Source organism: Chrysochloris asiatica, unplaced genomic scaffold, assembly GCF_000296735.1.
Source record: "Chrysochloris asiatica unplaced genomic scaffold, ChrAsi1.0 scaffold00004, whole genome shotgun sequence".
NCBI lineage: Eukaryota > Metazoa > Chordata > Mammalia > Afrosoricida > Chrysochloridae > Chrysochloris > Chrysochloris asiatica.
The window spans coordinates 13,716,783-13,737,695 of record NW_006408522.1 but is presented as its reverse complement, the minus strand read 5'-3'; positions in this window follow the sequence as shown (position 1 = coordinate 13,737,695).

Below are 20,913 nucleotides of genomic sequence, written 5' to 3'. Positions count from 1 at the left end.
TTCCATCTTTTCTTGATGCATTCTGCATCATTCAGTAATTTGCCCAGAGAATCTTTCAATAACGAAAGTCGAGGCTTGAATTTTTTCTTCAGTTTCCCCAGCTGAGAAATGCTGACCATGTTCTTCCCCTTTGGTTTTCTAACTCTAAATCTTTGCATATTTTATTATAGTATTTGGCTTTATCTTCTCGAGCTGATCTTTGAAATTTTCTGTTCTTCCATTTGATAACAATTACTAACTGTTAAATCATAAGAATCTTATCCCCATCTCTTTTCACCAGACCCATCCAGACAAAATGAAAACTATTCAGTGGGGATTCTTTCTTTCCCCCCATACTCTTAAACTAAACTCCCTCTTGAAAACTTGTAAGCCAGTGATGTTGTACCTTTATCGCCCCTTCATTTTAGGTAGCCAATGTCTAAGTTGCCCATCCCTATCTACCCTGTATACTGAGGGGATAGCATTAATACTTGATGTGAAGACTCCTCTCTCTGTTGGTATTTTGAGCTACTACATCCATGCGTATAGGTCAAGTTCATCAAATTATAGCAATTTACCCTCATTTCCTTTATCAGAAATTGTTCATTTGTTTGTTTTATCTTCCTCTAGTCGAGTTCTGATTATCAAGCCATTGAGGATAGGCCAAATGGGTACTATCTGCAAGTTTGGATGTTCTTGTGCATCTCCCCTCACTTCTTATCAGCTGGATGCTTCACTCTTAGCTCTAGCACTCCATGGCTATGTCCTTGTCCATGGAATCAGGAATCCCCAGTTCTCACCACACTTTGGACCAACCAGCCCTTCCTCTTCTCTCTATCATCTCCAGGTCAACGGGAGTCTGTGGAACGTGGTTGAACTCAGCCCATTTCTTCAATGCTGCCTTTCCCCCTCTTCCACTAACCAGTAGACAAATGTGGTTGCCAGCAAGCTTACATGACTACTCATGTGTTCCCTTTGAGTTTCAGTAGTGGAGTAGGGTTTGCCTTGAAGGGACTTGATTGCTTGCCTTGATGGCTTCCCCATGAACAATTTGTTTATTCTTGTAGTAGCCAATCATACTGCCATTTTTATTTTGGATTTTTCCTGCTGATCTTTCTTTGAAGATGTATCTTCTGTTACTCTAGCTGTTCCAGGCTGGTCTGCTTATCCTTTCTAGTGGGAATATTCCACTTCAGAAGGTCTGGATAGGGCTCAGGATTCCACCTAAGGTCCTATACTCTGCAAAGGCTCCACAAGAGGTCTATTTCACTGGGCAAGTTCAAGAACCCCTTTTAGGTATTCCAATCAGTTATAGGCTGAAGATGGGCTTACAAACTTTCTGTAATTATGTTTCCCGACATTCCTTACCATTCCACTCAAGTGTCTATTTTACAATAGTAGGCAAGGGGAACCAATATTCATAAGATAGTCAAGCATCTTAGTATTATTTCCTCTCCTCAAACTATGTCTCGATTCCTGTATCACAGAACCCTGTTGTTCCAAGGTTGAGCATGCATCACTATTTACCTCTGTCTCATTTAGTCCATATAAACCTGTTTCAGTGTTCCCCTATCCACCTTGTTCTTCCACTCCCATCTCTTCTTGTGTATTGCCCTCCCCGCCACCCCCACACACCCCTCTGGTAACCAACAAAGATTTTTTTTTTTCCTTTTTGGTATGGGTATCTTTTCTTAAGCTCTTACAGTAATGGCCTTATGCAACATTTATCCTTTTGTGACTGACTAATTTCCTCAAGGTTCATCCATGTTATGTGGTGGCTTGCTGCTTTTTTGTTAGTCTTTAAGGTAGCATGATATTCCATTGTGTATATGTACCAAAGTTTATTTATTGATTCTTCCATTGATGGGAACTTAGGTTGTCTCCATCTTTGTGCTATTGTGAATAGTGCTTCTATGAACATTGGTGTGCATGTATCTACTTGTGTTATTACTTGTATTTCTTATGGATATGTACAAAGTAAAGGAATTACTGGATCATAAGGTATTTCTATTTTCAACTTTCTGAGGAAGTGCCATACTGTTTTCCAGAGTGTTTGGACCATTTTGCATTCTCACCAGCAATGTAAGAGGGTCCCAGTCTCTCCACATCCTTGCCAGCATTTATTGTCCTTTGCTTTTATGAACTTCGCTGCTATTGCTGGTGTGAGATGATATCTCACTGTTGTTTAGATTTGCATAGTGGGAGAAAGATGAAGCTTTCTGTGCCTGTAAAGATTTACAGCATCAGAAATCCTGTACAGGGTCTCTGTGAGTCAGAACCAACTCCACAGCACATAACTAGAACAACAAATGGCTAATGATCGTCAACACTTCTTCATGCATTTGTTGGCTGCCCGAATCTCTTCCTTGGTGAAGTGTCTGTTCATATCCTGTGCCCATTTTTTTAATTGGGTTATTTGTCTTTTTCTTGTAGAGGTGTTGCAGTTTCCTATAGATTTTAGAAATTAGTCCCTTGTCTGATATGTCATTGCAATGGATTTTTTCCCTTTCTGTGGGTAGTGCATGGTTTTTGGTGAACACATGCACATAGGTTTTCTTCAACTCTTGTTAAAGAAAGTGTAATTGCTGTGCCACAGGATATGTATAGAGTCAATTGTTGTATATACCACCAACACCTTCCCAAAGTGTTTGTTCCAATTTGTACTCCTATCAGAAGTGTAGGAGAGTTCCAAGGTTTTGGTAATTCCTATAAGCTTTCCTCATTTGTCCCACAAGAAATGTCTGAAATGTCATCACTATGGGGTAAGTTCATGGCCCTTCTCATCAGTCATTTACACTTGAGCAGGAATGACTTCTTTAGAAGTTTTACTGAGAGAATTTGAAGATTTTAGATCACAGCCACAGAATACTGTGCGTTTACTGTCAGGGAAAAGACACTGAGGGCAGCTAAAAGGTTCAATGTGTCTGCCTCCTGCTGGGGCCCCACATCTCATCTAAAACCTTAAGGTTAAGTCTCCAATATTCCTATTGTTCCTGGCTTCAGCTGCCACCTTGCAAGAATCTGCACTTGTTCACCCAGTTTTGTTTGGCCACAGAGCACAGCCTGGTCCCCACATTTGCTGGAGAGGAAGAGATAACAGTAACAGTGCTGGTGTCCCCATTTCCCAGGGGTGACAAAGAGCTCCCAGTCAGACAGCCCTTCACAACTCCCCCTGCCTCTCCATCCTGCTCCACATTCCCACCTTCCGCTCGCTCTCAGTCTCATTCTCTATTAGTCTCCAAAACAGAAATCATTTTGCACATTTTCTTTCCAAGTCCAAAAATAGGAAAGAGAAGGGAACAGCTAATCTGGTCCAGCTGCTGGTTTTTGCCACTTAACAAAGATGTTTTTTACAGTTATTCTTTTTCTGTTTGTTTTGTTTTTTCCTTGAACCTGCAGGACCCTCCACTCCCCATGTCACATACATATCCTTTATAAAACCACTCTCTCTAATCCAGAGACTTGCTTTTCCTCAGTGGCCCGTAACCAGTGTCCATCCAACTGAATAGATTGCAGTTCTGAAATGCCAAGCCTTCTAAGCTAAAGTTTTATCTCTCGTGTGCACATTCTTGTGAAACCCTTACTGCTCTCTGTGGGTACTAGCACATCTAGTCCCAGGGGAAGTCCTTGTTTTATAGCATCACAGTCTCACTTTTGGGAAGTGTAGAAGGTAGGCAGAGGTATCAAGAAGAGTCCCCAGAATACATAGTCACAATGAACAGGCAAACCGTGACATGACTCACAATGCTCTATGGAACGTTGTTGAACTCAGCCCATTTCTTCAATGCTGCCTTTCCCCCTCTTCCACTAACCAGTAGAAAAATGTGGTCGCCAGCAAGCTTACATGACTACTCATATGTTCCCTTTGAGTTTCAGTAGTGGAGTAGGGTTTGCCTTGAAGGGACTTGATTGCTTGCCTTGATGGCTTCCCCATGAACAATTTGTTTATTCTTGTAGCAGCCAATCATACTGCCATTTTTATTTTGGGTTTTTCCTGCTGATCTTTCTTTGAAGATGTATCTTCTATTGGAAACTCATACATCCATTCATTTATACAGTTATCTCAGGCTTGGTACCAGACGTAGGGGTTGATTCAGACATATATTTGCCACATTACTTGCACTGTGCAAGTTCATCCTGGATGCTGGCCATAAGGGCACTTCAAGACTTACCATAGAACCTTCTAAGTGGTTATGTAATATATCAGCCGAATGGGCCCTTTTCTAACAGTGAAAAGTGTCATTAACAATTGTAGTGAGATGGCAGGCATAAAGTGGAATTGTCCTTGAGAAATGGAACAGATGAGCACCTTAGCTCAGAGCTCAGTACAGAGGCGTAGTTTAAGTTCCTGGCTTTGATATAAATGGTTTCCTGTAGCGCTGTTGTGGGAATGGATTGCTTAACTCTCCCCTATGATTCCCAGGAACTCCCTTTCCAGTGACTGTCCCTATCTACAGCTAAATATATAACAGAAAAGGATGAGATTCTGGTCCTCACAGTACCCCTTCCTCACATCTCCTCTAGACAACTCAGCCTCAGTTTTCAGCCCTTTTAATGACTCCCTCTCCCTCAAGCCATCTTTCACTGCAGAGTGGTAAAAGGTAGGGCCACCCTTGGTGTATCATCTCCTCTAATTGTTAAGGGACTCCACTGCTGTTTTTAATGGCATCACAATTCAAATACATAAATTTGAAAAGACTTGTAGATGGAATCATTTCTCCAAATCCTGCATGAATCTATCATTTAAAAATGCAATAGATTGTATAAGAATTCAGTTCAATTTCTGAAATTTCTTGTAGGAGGCAGTTTTAAGAACTGCACCTGGTTAAGCAGTCCAGAGAAGGAATCATCCCTGGGAAATTTCAGACAAAGGGTTTTCTTTGAGTCCATAGAGGCAAATTATCTCATTTTTGACTGATGAGAATGTTCAGACATTTTCGCATTCTCAGGATAGAGACCCCACACCTTACCTCCATGAAGCCATCACTTACTCTGAGCTTCTATTCCAGGACTGACAGGAAAGAGTAATTGTGAGAGAAAGAGAGTTGCATCCATGGGGAATTCTTGAATGAGGACCATATGCCTCATCTGTCTGGATGTCTCCAATTATCAGCATCCTCAGCAAACTCAATAAATGTTTATGAAGTGAATGCACAAATCTGTGAGCAAATGAGTGTATGAAAATTAGATTAGATTGTGCTTTGAATTTGAGAAGTGATAAGAAGATTGAGTCTCTTAAAAAAGTCTAAATAGAGAAGGCATCCCAAAGCAAATAGGGAACAGAAGTTGGTGCCTGATGCCTTGAATTTGACCTTGAATTGGGTGTCTCCACCCATTCATTAACTATGCCACCAGGCTTCCTGCTCAACTTGCAGCTACTAAGATATGTCTTTAAAAATTTATAATGATGGCCAGGGTGGAAACATGGAAGTGCTGGAACATATGAACTTATGCTACTTTGTAGCATTCTATTGTTATTAGGGAATCCTGGTGTGGTGTTGTGGGTTAATGCGTCAGACTGCAAAGCAGTTTGAACTGCAAGATCAGCGGTTCAAACTCACCAGTTGCTTCTCGGAAATCCTATACAGGATCATTATGGGTCAGAATCAACTCAAAAGCACTTAACAACAACAACATTGTTATTGTTATTAGGTGCTGTAAAGTTGGCTCCAACTCATAGTACCCTTATCAATTACAGAACCAAACACTGCTGCTCTGTCCTGTGAAATCGTCACAATTGTTGCTATGTTTGAGTCCACTGTTGCAGCCATTTTGTAGAATGCATAGCTGGCAATTCTTAAAAGCTTTTGTAGTGGGCAGCTGTTTTCTTTGCCTGTTCAGAATTCATTCTAGTTTCTCATGATTAGAATTTGTTAATATTCCTTTGGTAGATTAACTTCTCCTCTGTTCTCAGTCCACGTGGTTCAGACAGGAGTTATAATATCTCTTATAGCCAGTGATTTCTGTTTGCTGAGGACATAATCCTAGAGACTGGATTATATGAAGAAGAACGTGGTATCAGTATTGGAGGAAAACTCATTAACAACCTGTGATATGCAGATGGTACAATCTTCTTTGCTGAAAGCGACATGGACTTAAATTACATACAGATGAAAGACCATGGCCTTTAGCATAACTGCACCTCAGTGTAAAGAAAACAAATATCTTCACCATTGAACCAATAAGCAACACCAAGATAAACAGAGGACAGACTGATGTCAAAGACTTCATTTTGCTCAGATCAACCATCAACACTCATGGAAGCAGCAGTCAAGAAATCAAGTGCATTCCATTTAGCAAATCTGTGGTACAAGACCTCTTTAAAGTGTTCAAGAACAAAGACGTTCGTTTGAGAAGTAAGGTGCAACTGATCCAAGACATGGTATTTTCAATTGCCTCATATGCATGTACAAGTTGGGCAGTGCCTCATGTGCATGTGAAAATTGGGCAGTTCTGTAGAAAACGTGATGGATTTGAGTTATGGTGTTGGAGGAGAATATTAAAAGTAACATGGACTGCCAGAACAGACAAATGTGTGTTGGAAGAAGTACAGCCATATGCTCCTTAGAAGCCAAGATGGCTAGACTTTGTCTTTCAAATTTCTGACATACAATCAGGAGGGACCCGTCACTGCAGAAGGACATCATGCTTGGTAAAGTGAAGGATCAGAGAAAAAGAGGAAGACCCCCAATGAGACGGACTGGCACAGTGGCAACAGCAGTGGGCTCAATCAAAGCAACGGTTGTGAGGTTGGCACAGAATTGGGCAGTGTTTCATTCTGTTATGCATAAGGTCACTATAAGTCAGACCAACTCAATACCTCCTAACAATAAGAACAACAACATAGCTAGTTATGGCCACATGACATGGATCTGTCCAGTCAAAGTCACAATGATGGATTTAGAGATGAGCACATGACTCAAACTAGTTTGGTAAGGATTCGTCCCAGTATGGTTGCTGAAACAATTGGGGGAAAGGCACTGCTGTGGTTCTGCTATGGTTGCTAAGCTGGTAGAAAGTCAGCCTAGTACTGCTGGTAGCCTTTTATGCTACTAACTGTGAAACACAAGCCATGAGTCAATAGATTGCTTTTCGGATACAAGTAAGATTGATTGAATTTTTGTATCTGGCCTTTTAGATAGCAATGACTGGGGCAGGCTCCGTTCTTGGAGACCCGGAAGCCACTCGGGTTATTTGTTGTTGTCAGTAAATACTGCTGATTCAGTTCCGATTCACAGCAATCCTGTATAAGATTTCTAAGGAGCACCTGGTGAGTTTGAACTACCAACCTTGCAGTTCAAACCAACCTTGTGGTCCACTTATTATCCTACAGTGCCACACCTGGACTCTTTACTCTGGTCCTTGTTTTCCAGCTCCCTGTTTTCTACACTGGGTGATGAATTCAGATTCACTGAATTTGAGGCTGTAGGGTTTTCATCAAGACTATCTCTGTGTCTGGGCTTCCAGAAAAGTCCAGCTGATCTCTTCTTGGTGCCTAGCACATTGTCCTGTGGACAGTATGTCAGAATTCTGAGAATGGAGCACATTTTCTCTGGGCAGGACTGAGTTCCAAGTCCCCCTCAGCTCAGCTGCTCCAAGAGTCAGTGGCTGGACTGCATTTCTGTGGGGACCCCTGAGCTTCTACCCTCATGTCTGGACAGTTGGCCTTGACCAGTGCTGCTCAAAGTGTCATGAATAAGCTATTTGTCATTGGTCTATGATGAGATATGGAGATTCCATCAGAAAGTATAACAATGTACTGTTTATTTCCTAAAGAAACTCTTGCTACAAAAAGAACCCCTTAATTATATAGTTGATTCACAAATGGTGCACAAGTTCTAAGAAGACCAATAAGGAAAGAGTTCATGAAACTACAGTGGTCTGCCTACCACACTTTAAGAAACACTGACCTAGACCACTCCTAGTTCCCAAACTTGTAAGTTGGCCTCCACTACAGTTAAAGGAGAAGGTTGGAAAGAAAGTGGAAGGACCAGCAGTTGGAAAATATGGCCTTGGTAATGGAAATGATGCTGAAGATTACATGACAGAATATTTTTAAATCAATAACTTATTTATTCCAAAATACCTTTTTTAAATAGCATAAAGGCAGCAATACCACCAATGAACATTTATAAAGAGCTCTGGTAGCATAGTGGTTACAAATCGGGCTGTGAACCACAAGGTCAGCAGTTCAAAACTACCAACTGTTCCGTGGGAGAAAGATGAGGCTTCTGCTCCCATAAAGATTTACAGCCTTGGAAACCCTGTACAGGGTCACTATGAGTCAGAACCGACTCCATGGCACACCACCACCACCACCACACATGGGCCTCACAGATGGAATGCACAGATATTAAATTGACTACATCTGTGGGAAGAGACAGTAGAAAAGCTCCATATCATCAGCCAAAACAAGGCCGGGGAAGACTGTGGAACAAACCATCAATTACTCATATACAAGTTCAGACAGAAGTTGAAGAAAATTAAAATAATTTCATGAGAGCCAAAATATGATCTTGAATACATCCCACCTAAATATAGAGACTATCTCATGAGCAGTTTGAGTCACTAGACACAAACGACCAAAGACCAGAAGAGTTGTGGGATGACATCAAGAACATCATAAAGGAAGAAAGCAAAAGGTTATTAAGAAGACAGGAAAGAAAAAAAGACAAAGATGGATTTCAGAAGGGACTCTGAAAATTGCTCTTGCATGTAGAGAAGCTAAAAGGAATGGAAGTGAAAGAGCTGAACAAATATTTCAAAGAGTAGCTCAAGAAGACATAATATTACAACGAAATATTCAAAGACCTAGAGCTAGAAAACCAAAAGGGAAGAACATGTTCATCATTTATCAAACTGAAAGAACTGAAGAAAAATTTCAAGCCTTGACTTGCTATATTGAAGGACTTTCTGGACAAATTATTGATTGATACAGAAAGCATCAAAAAAAAAATTTTTTTTTTTAAATGGAAGGAATACACAGAGTTGCTGTACCAAAGAGAACTGGTTAATGTTCAACCATTTCAAGAGGTAGTACATGATCAAGATCTGATGGTACTGAAGGAAAAAGTCCAAGATGCACTGAAGGCAGTGGTGAAAAACAAGGATTCAGAATTGAGAGGACACAAATTGAAATGTCTCAATAAACTGATGCAGTACTGGAGGTGCTCATTCATTGATACCTGACCAACTCATTGAAAGAAAATACGGCCTTGACAATAGAAATGATGCTGGAGATGACATGACATAATTTTTATAAACCAATAATTTATTTATTCCAAAATACTTTTTTAAACAACATAAAGGCAACAATACACATGGGCCTTACAGATGGAATGCACAGGTATCAAATTGACTACATCTGTGGGAAGAGACAGTAGAAAAGCTGTGTGCACATTCTAAAGAAAGCTGGTTGTGCAGAATGTGGAAATCACCAAACAAAATCATTAATATGAAAAGCAAGTAAAATTTTGCTGAAGATAATCCAAAACCAGTTGAAGCTGCCAGAATTCAAGCTGGATTCAGAAAAGGACATGGAATGAGGGATATTACTGCTGATGTCAGATGACTCTTGACTGAAAGCAGAGAATACCAGAAACATGTTTACTTGTTCTTTATTGACTATGCAAAGTCATTTGCTTGTGTGGATCACAACAAACTATAGTTGACATTGAGAAGAATGGGTATTCCAGAACACTTAATTGTGCTCCTAAGGAAACTGCACATAGACCAAGAGGCAATTTTTTGTACAGAACAAGGAGATACTGAATGGTTTAAAATCAGAAAAGCTGTGCATCAGGAGTGTATCCTTTTACCATATTTATTCAATCTGTATGCTGAGAAATAATCCAAGAAGCTGGATTATATGAAGAAGAATACAGTATCATGATTGGAGGAAGACTCTTTAACAACCTGAGACATGCAAATGATACAATCTTGCTTGCTGAAGGTGAAGAGGACTTGAAATGCTTACTGATAAAGATGTTTTTAAACTATAGCGTTCAGTATGGATTGCACCTTACTGTAAAGGAAACAAAATTCCTCACAACTTAATGATAATGGAGAAAAGATTGATGATTTTCAATGATTTCATTTTGCTTGGATCCACAATCAGCACTCATGGAAGCAACAGTTAAAAAATCAAATGATGTATGCCATTGGGCAAATCTGTGGCAAAAAGCCTCTTTAAAGCACAAATATCAGTAGAAGGGTTAAAGTGCGCCTAACCCAAGTCATGGTATTTCCAATTGCCTCATTTATTTTTGATATTAGGTACTGTCAAATTGGTTCTGACCCACAGTGAACCTATGTACAACATAACAAAGCACTGCCTGGTCCTACGTCCTCCTGACAGTTGCTGCTGCTCCTGAGTCCATATCTGCTGCCACTGTGCCAATCCATCTCGCTGGGGGTCTTCCTCTTTTTCTCTGTCTCTCCACTTTATCAAGCATGATGTCCTTCTCCAGGGACTGATCCCTCCTGATAATATGTCAGTTTGTCCCTCCTGATTAAAGATCACAGAAAAGCTGTGATGCTGGGAGCTATGCCACCCGTATTTTGAATGCTGGCAAGGTCAACCATAGTGAACAAGTTTTGCCTGAGCTTCCAGACTAAGACAGACTCGAAAAAAGGAGAGGCAAACTACTTCCGAAAGTTTTACCACTGAAAACCTCATGAATAGCAGTGAACAGTGTCTGATAGCACCAGAATATTGGGTATCAAAACAATTGCCTCATATATATGTGAAATTTGGACAATGACTAAGGAAGACCATAGACGAATTGTTGCATTTGAGTTATGGTGTTGGAGAAGAATATTAAATGTCCCATGGACTGCCAGAAGAACAAAGAAATCTGTCTTGGAAGAAGTACAGCCGGAGTGCTAGGATGGTGAGACTTCGTCTCTCATATTTTGGAAATAATGCTTGGTAAAGTGGAGGGTCAGTGAAAACAAGGAACATCCTCAAAGAGATGGATTGACAGAGTGGCAGCAACATTGGGTTCAAACATTAAAATAATTATGAGGATGGTGCTGAACCAGGCCATTCACTCCTTGGAAATTCTATACAGTGTCACTATGAGTTGGAACCAACTCAAGGGCACTTAACAACAACAACCTATATGTGTGTGTTTGCTTTTTTCATCCGAATGAAAAGGCATAAGGAGGATACAGCCCTAGACTAAAGCCTTTTCTCGTTCCACTTAACAACACTGCATTGTGGGCTCAAGCATAGCAGCAATGTGAAGACGGCAAAGGATGGAGTGGTGTTTTGTTCTGTTGGGCATAGGATCGCTATGAGTTGGAACTGATGTGACAGCAACTAACAAAAAATAGTTGGAGTCCTCTTGTGATAGGACAGCCATCTTCTCGTCTCTAAGAATCATGGGCCCATTGTAGAGGTCCCTCAGTCTTGGCCATGCATTGTAAAACCCTGCAAAGCTTTTTTGAAAATCTCCCTTCCACGGAGAATTTCTAAATTAATCAATCCATGGATATAAGTTTTGTCTTTTTTTAAAAAAAGTTTGTCTCTAATGACATGAGGAAATTGGGTTAGAAAATGAAAGTAGGGGAGCTGTTTGTTTAAAATTAAATATTGGAATATTTGCAAAGTTTTCTAAGATGAAATCAATAGGAATCTAACATTAATTTTTAAGTCTCTCAGGCAGTTTTAAAGAGTTTTTGATGGAAACAGTTGACTCGTCTCTGTCTCAATGCCTTTTCACTTGAGGAATCCATACTTGCTAAAGGCCATCAGATAAAATTGTAGCTGGACTTTTAAAAGTCAAAATTGTTTTTAAATCTTACAATGAGCATCTACTATGCCATCTAAGACAAAAGGGAAGAGAATTAAATTCCTTGTTCCAGGGAAAATCCTCGGGAAATGAGATATAAACAAAATGTTCTGCCACAAAACTATTGTTTTCCTAGCATTTTCTGATATAAAAAGAATTGTGCATGTCCTCAGCATCTATGGGAAAAACTACATAGAGACCTATAGAGTTATCATTCCCTGTCACCTTGTTTATTTCTCTTTCTGGATCATCCCTGGGTATAGTTCCCAGCTTACTTCTGGGTGAAACAATTCCAATGTGGGGAGTGATGACTACACGAGCAGTTTACATGTCAGGAGGGGCTTGAATTTTCTCTCATTTGGTGTTCTAGGTTCTCTTGAGAAGTGTAGACTTATGACTGAGTCCATCACATCATCATCTTGTTAATCGTCAACATTTCTTGTTGTATTTGTTGTGTACCATTGAGTTGATTCCAACTCACACTGACCCTATGCACAACAGAACAAAACACTGACTGGGTCTGTGCCAACCTCACAATTGTCACATTGGAGCCCATTGTTACAGCTACGGTGTCAATCCATCTCAGTCAGGGTCTTCCTCGTTTTCACTGACCCTCTACTTTACAAAGCATCATATTCTTCCTTAGGGACTGGTCCCTCCTGATTGTTGTCATTGTTAGGGGACATCAAGTCCACACCAACTCATAGCAACCCTCTGCACAAAAGAATGAAACACTGCCCAGTCCCACACCAACCTCACAATCATTACTAAGCCTGAGCGCATTGCTGCCGCCACTGTGCTACTCCACTGACCCTCCACTTTACTAAACATGATATCCTTCTGCTGGGACTGGTCCCTTCTGATAATATGTCTGAAGTATGAGAGATGAAATCTCATTATCTTTGCTTTCAAGAAGCGTTTTGGCTGTACTTCTAACACAGATTGGTTTGTTCTTTTGGTAGTCCATGGTATTTTTGTCTCCTCCAACACCATAATTCAAATGCATGAATTCTTCTATGGTTTTCCTTATTCATGGCCCAACTTTCACATGCATATGAGGTTACTGAACATACCATGTTTTTTAGGATCATAGTCCTCAAACCGATATCGTTGCTCTTCAACACTTGAAAGAGGTCTTGGACAGCAAGGTCCCTAGTAGCTCATGTTTATTTTAGTGTTCACCACAACTTATTCACTGTTCACAACCTTATAAGGAGGCATTATTGTTAGTTGCAGATGAAGGAATTGAGTCACATATAGACTAAGTGATGTGCCCAAGTTCATACAAGTGGCGAGATAAGGAGCCAGAAGTCAAGAAAGGCAATCCAGAGCCTTTCTCTGTACCATAATAGTATGAATGACAACCTGGATGGTAAATACTGACACCAATTCCCTCTCCAAGTATCATCTCATATATCTCTTGATACATGTTGGCCCCAGAGCATTTAAAAAGCCCAGATTTTGTGAGGTTGCTATTCTGAGAGAACTCAGGGAATATAGAGAGATCATGTATAGACATTAGCAAGAACCAAATGCAGATATGTAAGTGAAGCTGCTTTCCAATTTCAGCTCCTCAGCCTATGAGTCAACATTGTGGAAACATCATAAAGTACAGAAAGACAACCCCACCATGCTCTGCTAGAATTCCTGACCCAGAGAAACCTTGAATAGAAAGAAAACATTGGCTTGTGACATTAAGTTTTGGGGTGATTTGTTGCCTCAGTAAAACAACTGGAATACAGGATAAAAACGAAAGTGGTTTGCTCTTCCTTTTTCTATCTCTTTTTATGGCTCAGATTTTATCTCATTACTCTCCCATTTCTACTCCAGGCATCCTGGCCTGCTTGTTGTTGTTGTTGTTGCTATGTGCAGTGGAGTCGTGCTACTCCATATATATACCAATCCTCAGGCCCTCTATATGGGTTACTCTCATTGCCTAGAGATAGCTTCCTCCATTACCTTTAGACTTAACCTCTCACGTACATCAAGCATTCCTTTTCAGTCATTTTTCCTATGGTAGCCATCTCCAAAGGCTTCGATAATCACTGCTTCCGTGTATTCTCAATTTCTTCATCTGCAACCTACATCAAATATGGCTGATATTTGACTTACAAGGGGAGTTCATAAAAGTCATTGTGGCTCCCATCTTGCCCTTTGGAGTCTTCATTCTAGAGGAAGCTAGCTGCCATGTTGTAGGAGACTCATACCACTCAGTGGAAAGACCTGTACGATGATGAACTGAGGTGTCCTGCAAACAGAGATGTGTGAGGTCATCTTGGAAATAGATTCTCCAGCTGCAGACAACCTTTACGATGACTGCAGCTCCAGCCAACATCTTGACTGTAGCCTAACATGTGATTGTAGCATAGTGGTTATGAATCCAGCTGTGAACCTTAAGGTCAGCAGTTCAAAACTACCAGCTGTTCTGCAGGAGAAAGATGAGGCTTTCTGCTCCTGTAAAGATTTATAGCCTCAGACACCCTGTACAGGGTTGCTATGATGCTATGAATTAGAACTGACTCCACGGCACATAATAGCAACAACATGTGATTGTAAGCCAGGATCATCCAACTAAGCTGCTCCTGAATTCCTCACCTACAGAAAATTGTAGTGACAACTGTTTGCTGTTTGAAGTCACTAAGTTCTATAATTTGTTACTCTACAATAGGTAACTAATACTCTTGGCTAGCCTACCAATGTAACTCATTTCTCCCCAACAATTTCTATCCCCCTTTCTTCATGTATTTTCTGTGAAAAATTAATACACTTAATAAGTGATAAAGCTTAAGTATAGTTCGATATTTCAGTTTGTCTGTAGCGTCCACTCCTGGTCTTTCTAATGCAGCCCAGCTATGTATTGTCTCAGGATACCTAGCTTCAGCAAATGGAAAACTTGTCGAGCAATTTATCAGAGTTACAAGTTTAAGAAGTCATACCACTGAAGAAATTGCAAATCAGGTACTATTAATGTGCAAAATTTATTTTTCTGAAGGCAGAATCAAGTCTTAAGACAATGCAGCCACTATGTCAAGTTTTTATAAAGGCATGAAAAAGAACATTTTAGAAGGTAATGAATATTTCTTTCCATGCCATGAGCTACACATTCACTTAATTTTGTGGGGCAGCAATTTTTTTCTGATGTTTAGTGACTCTCCACATTTTTTGCTGCTCTGGTAGCGTAGTGGTTATGAATCGGGCTGCGAACCGCATGGTCAGCAGTACGAAACCACTAGCTGCTCCGCGGGAGAAAGATGAGGCATTCTACTCCCGTAAAGATTTACAGCCTCGGAAACCCTGTTCAGGGTCGCTATGGGTCGGAACCGACTCGACGGCACTTAACAACAACAACAACATTTTCTGTATGGGCTTAATCAACATGTAACATAGTACATATTTTACTTTGGTTTTTGTTTGTTTGTTTATGATTGACTAATCTGTTTCCCCCCTGGTATGTAAAACTCCATGAGGATAGAAAGTTTTGCCTGTTTTATTCATGGCAAATCCTCAGTACTGGGCATATAGCCAGCACTCAATAATAAATATGTGCTAAATAAATAAATCACACATGCTACTCTCTAATCAACTGGTTATGGCTACCTGAAGCTCTGTGTTAATTACAAAGCTTGTCTGAGCTCAACAGAAAGAGTGCTGCAATCAATTAGTGATGACTACTGTGGAGTCCTGACATGGTGCTGTGGGCTAATGCGCCAGACTGCAAAGTCATTTGAACTGCAAGGCTGGCGGTTCAAGCTCACCAGCTGCTCCTTGAAAACCCTATACAGGGTCGCTATGGGTCGGCAGCGACTCGATGGCACTTCACAACAAATAACAACAATATTATGGGTATACATGTTTGCCATGTATTGCTGTCCCTGCTCTACCTCTAAATCTGCTGCACAAGACGTCTTTAAATTGTTCAAGAGCACAGATGTCAGTTTGATGACTATGATGCACCTTACCCAGGCCATGGTATTTTCAAAAACATCATATTCATGTGAATAAAGAAGAAGACCACAGAAAAATTGATGCATTTGAGTTATGCTGTTGGAGAAGAATATTAAAAGTACCATGAGCTGCCAAAAGAACAGACAAATATGTTGGGAAAAATACAGCCAGAATGTTCCTTAGAAACCAGGATGGCCAGACGTCATCTCTCATACTTTGGACATATTATCAGGAGGGACTAGTCCCTGGAGAAGAACCTCATGCTTGGTAAAGTTGAAGGTTGGCAAAAAAGAGGAAGACCCCCAATGAGATGAAGTGGTGCAGTGGCAGCAGCAATGGGCTCAAGAATTAGCAATGATTGTGAGCTTAGGGCAGGACCAGGCAGTGTTTCATTCTGTTGTGCATAAGGTCACTGTGAGTTGGTACCAACTGAATGGCACCGAACAACAACAACAAGCTCTATTCCTTGACAGAACTCATAGCTAGTCACCCTGTACCAGAAATAAGAGCTTATTCTTTGTAAGGGGTTCCAGATCCGGCAGCTCACTCTGTATATTAGCATTCATAGCATCAGGAAAAATATTTGTCTCCTAACTCTTAACACAAGTGAAATCTGCCAAAATTCAGTTGACCTGTTGGCTCCTGATAGTCTTCTGTGGAGACAGAGGATAACTGGTTACCATTATCTTTTAAATAATTCTACATAAAACACAGAAAATAAACATTAAGAAATGAAAGTTATAAGCCTTCAGTGATGGAATGTTAACCTTGAACACGGTCCAACAATCGAGTTCAGGGTTTATGTAGGAGTTTGAAAGTATTTTGCAAAGTGGGCAAAATATGCAGCCCATGAGAATACCACGAGCCTCACTATGTATTGCAAAATGGAATGTAATATTCATGAAAATAAAATCTGCAACATTGTTCATCCTCTTTGGAAACATTACCCTCATTTATTCATTAAAAAGTATATTTTCTGACCACCTACTATGTTCCTGACATTACTTTTTATCCTGGGAATTCAACATGGAATTGAACAAGCAGAGTCCCTGCCTCAAACAGCTGTATTCCTTCTCAAATGACAGCCTTTTCTGACTGGCTCTGTTCACACCAATTGTATAGTCAGAACCCAATTGTCAATATCAGCTCTTCATCTGTCATTACATTGTTGTTGTTGTTAATTAAGTGTTCTTGAGTCAGTTCTGATGCATAGAGACCCAGTGTTGGGTTTCCAAGGAGTGACTGGTGGATTTGAACCACCAACCTTAAGGTTAGCAGTCCAGTGTTAATCCTACAGTATCAGACCAGGACTCCTCAGTTTTTAATAGGCTTTCCCAAATTCAAAACCTTTCCCTTTCGTGAAACAAGAGGCAGAATTTCAATGTCATCATCCAAGTCCAAATACCATTTTCATAGGACTCTGGATGTTTTAAAGTGATGAGTGTCTAGGTTCTTCCTGAGGAACCAGGAAGCCTAGTGTGGGAAAGGCACAGGCAAGCACAGTGGTTGTTCAACATTAATGAGTGGTGCTGGAAGATAAGCGCCAGACTGCAAGGTCAGTTTGAATCACAAGGTTGGTGGTTCAAACTTACCAGCCTTTCCTTGGAAACCCTATATAGGATTGCTATGAGCCGAAAGTCCTGGTGTGGTGCTGTGGGTTAATGCGCCAGACTGCAAAGCTGTTTGAACTGCAAGGTTGGTGGTTCAAGCTCACCAGCCGCTCCTTGGAAATCCTATTCAGAGTCGCTATGGGTCGGAACTTACTCAACGGCATTTAACAACAACAACATGAGTTGGAAATGTCTTGAAGGCACTTAATAACAATAACATATGGCATTGAACTGTTCTCTTAAAAATGGTCCATTTTATGTAATCTGATTTTTTTACTTCAGTAATAATGAAAGCAAAAATAACAGGTTTGTGTAGGATTGTGGAATAATGTAATAAATTCCATTTTCAAAGTAAGATGATTTTGAAAATTAAGCAAAAACAGAAGCAACGAACTCTTTATAAAGTGGAAAATACAATCAATCAGTCATTCAGTTGTCACAAATATTTATTGAGTATTTGACTTTCAGCCTAACATGTTGTGACAATTAAGATCTTGAAACTACAGATTAAGAAAAATAGGGTTGGAAAAGAGGGAAAAATCTCTGTAGGGTCTCATGCCAGCAGTTCATGTTTGTCCAAAAGTGACACAGGTCATTTCTTCTAAAAAAATTATTATCATAGGGGTATAACCGCTGATGTCAGATAGATCCTAGCCCGAAGCACAGACTGCCAGGAAGATGTTTATTTTTTGCTTTGTTGGCTATGGAAAGGTTTCGACTATATGGATCATGACAAAGTATTGATAACATTGTGAAGAAAAGATATTCTAGAACACTTCATTGTGCCCATGAAGAACCTGTACATAGACCAAGAAGCAGTCCATTGAATAGAACTAGGGAAACTGAATGATTCAAACTCAGGAAATGTGTGAACCATGGTTGTACCTTTTCACCATTCTTATTCAAACTGTGTGCTAAGCAAATAATCCAAGAAGCTGTATTATATGAAGAAGTTGTGGCATCAGGATTGGAAGAAGACTTATTAACAACTGCAATATACAGATGATACAATTTTCCTTGCTGAAAGTGAAGAGGACTTAAAATACTTACTCATGAAGATCAAAGACCAGAGCCTTCAGTATGGATTGCACCTCAATGTGCAAAACAAAAATTCTTACAACTGGACTAATAAATAAAATGATTAATGAAGAAAAGATTGAAGTTGTCAAAGACTTCATTTTGCTTGGATCCACAATCAACGGTCATGGAAGCAGCAGTCAAGAAATCAAATGATGTCTGGCATTGGGCAAATTTGCTGCACAAAGACCTCTTAGTTTAAGGACTAAGGTGCACCTGACCCAAACCATTGTATTTTCGATGGCTTCATATTCATGTGAAAGTTGGACAATAAATGAGGAAGACTGGAGAAAAACCAGTGCATTTGAATTATGGTGTTGGAGGAGAATAGTAAAAGTACCATGGACTTCTAGAAAAACAAACAAATCTATATTGGAAGAAGTACAGACAGAATGGCAAAACTTTGTCTCTCATGTTATCAAGAGGGATCAGTCCTTGGAGAAGGACATCATGCTTGATAAAGTAAAGGGTCTGCAGAAAAAAAAAAAAAAAAAAAAAGGAAGACCCACCAATGAGATGGATTGGCACAGTGGCAGCAGCAAAGGGCTCAAGCATAACAATGATGGTGAGGATGGTGCAGGACCCGGATGTGTTTTGTGCTGTTGTGCATAGGGTCACTGTGAATTGGAGTGGATTCAATGGCACCTAACAGCAATAGCAAGTCACATCATGGCCCCACTCACCTACGTAGGAGTCAAAAAGTGTGAACATACCTGATGCCAGAAAGCAGAGAGCATTTGGGAGCACATCAATATTCCACACACATTATCACATTTCAGCCCTGGTGTGGAGCTGTAGGATGAGCACTAACCTGCTAATTGCAAGGTCAGCAGTTCAAATCTACCAGCTGCTCCATGAGAGAAATGAGGCTTTGTGCTTTGGTAAACATGTACAGCCTTGGAACCCTATCTAGGGTCGCTATGAGTGGAATCAAATTGATGGCAGTGAGCTTATTAGTTCATTTGATCCTCATCGGGTATGTAGAGTGGAGACTGATCTCATTTTGTAGATGAGAAGAGAAGATTGGAGCTGGCTCAAGATCACATGGAGCAAAGTCGGGCCTAGGCCTGCGGTGCCCCTTCTGCAATATCATTACCCTGTGACATGGTCTTCTGGAGAAGAAATCAAATAGTATTATCAGACTTCTGTCTTTTGTACATTTTTCTAAATTTTCAAAAACTTTTTTTTATTGTGAATTGAGTGAAGGGTAACAAATAAGATCACCAACTTTACTTTCAACCAACCAACCAACCATATGTTTTGTTTCATCTGAATGATTACAATCCCCTTCCTGCAACAACAGTTATCCAGCTTCCTTCCTATGACCTCCATTTTACATCTTATTTTTCACAAATCATCAAAGCGAATATATCTGATATACACATACAAAACAAAAAAAATATTCCTGCCCACAGGCACACAGCCTTTCTCAGTCCATGGGCCTAGAGTCCTCAGCTGCTCTATCTCTCCATGCCATCGACTCTGCTGCCATCTTTGCTGTCACCACGTTTCTGGGTAGAATCTCACACTCCACTTATGCTCTTCCTTCTTGATGGTCCTAAGGCCCTCTGTTTCTAAAATGAAAGATTAACCACTCCCCTCTTTTACTTACACATCTTCTACAATTACAGTTGTGACAATCGCAATTCAGACTGCAGGCAATTACTCACAATTGAATTATAAAATTCTATCACCATCATCCACCACTCCTCTGTCAGTTTGTCATACTGTGGTGGCTTGTGAGTTGCTGTGATTCTGAAAGCTATGCCACCGGTATTTTAAATATCAGCAGAGTCACCCATGGTGGACAGGTTTCAGATGAGCTACCAGATGAAGACAGACTAGGAAGAAAGAGTGACGAACTATTTCCAAATATTTAGTGACTGGAAACCTTATGAATAGCAGAGAAACACTGCCAGATATAGTGCCAGAAAATGAGCCCCTCAGATTGGCAGGCACTCAAAATGGGACTGGGGAAAAGCTGCCTCCTCAAAGTAGAGTTGACCGTGAAGACACAAATGGAGTACAGCCTGCAGGACCTTCATTTGCTGATGGGGCACAACTCAAAATGAAGAGAAACAGCTGTAAACATCCATTGAAAATCGGAACAACGAATGTATGAAGTATGAATCTGGGAAAATTGGAAATTGTCAAAAATGAAATGAAATGTATAAACATCAATATTTTAGGCATTAGTAAGCTGAAATGGACTGGTATTGGCCATTTTGAATCTGACAACCTCATGGTTTACTATGCTGAGAATGACAAATTGAAGAGGAATGGTGTTGCATTTATTGTCAAAAAGAACATATCCAGACCAGTCATGAGGTACAACATTGTCTGTGATAGGAAAGCGTCCATGCGCCTACAGGGAAGCCCAGTTAATACCACTATTATGTAAATTTACGCACCAACCACTAAAGCCAGTGAGGATGAAATAGAAGAATTCTACCAACTTCTTCAATCTGAAATTGATCAAACATGCAATCAAGATGTATTGATCATTA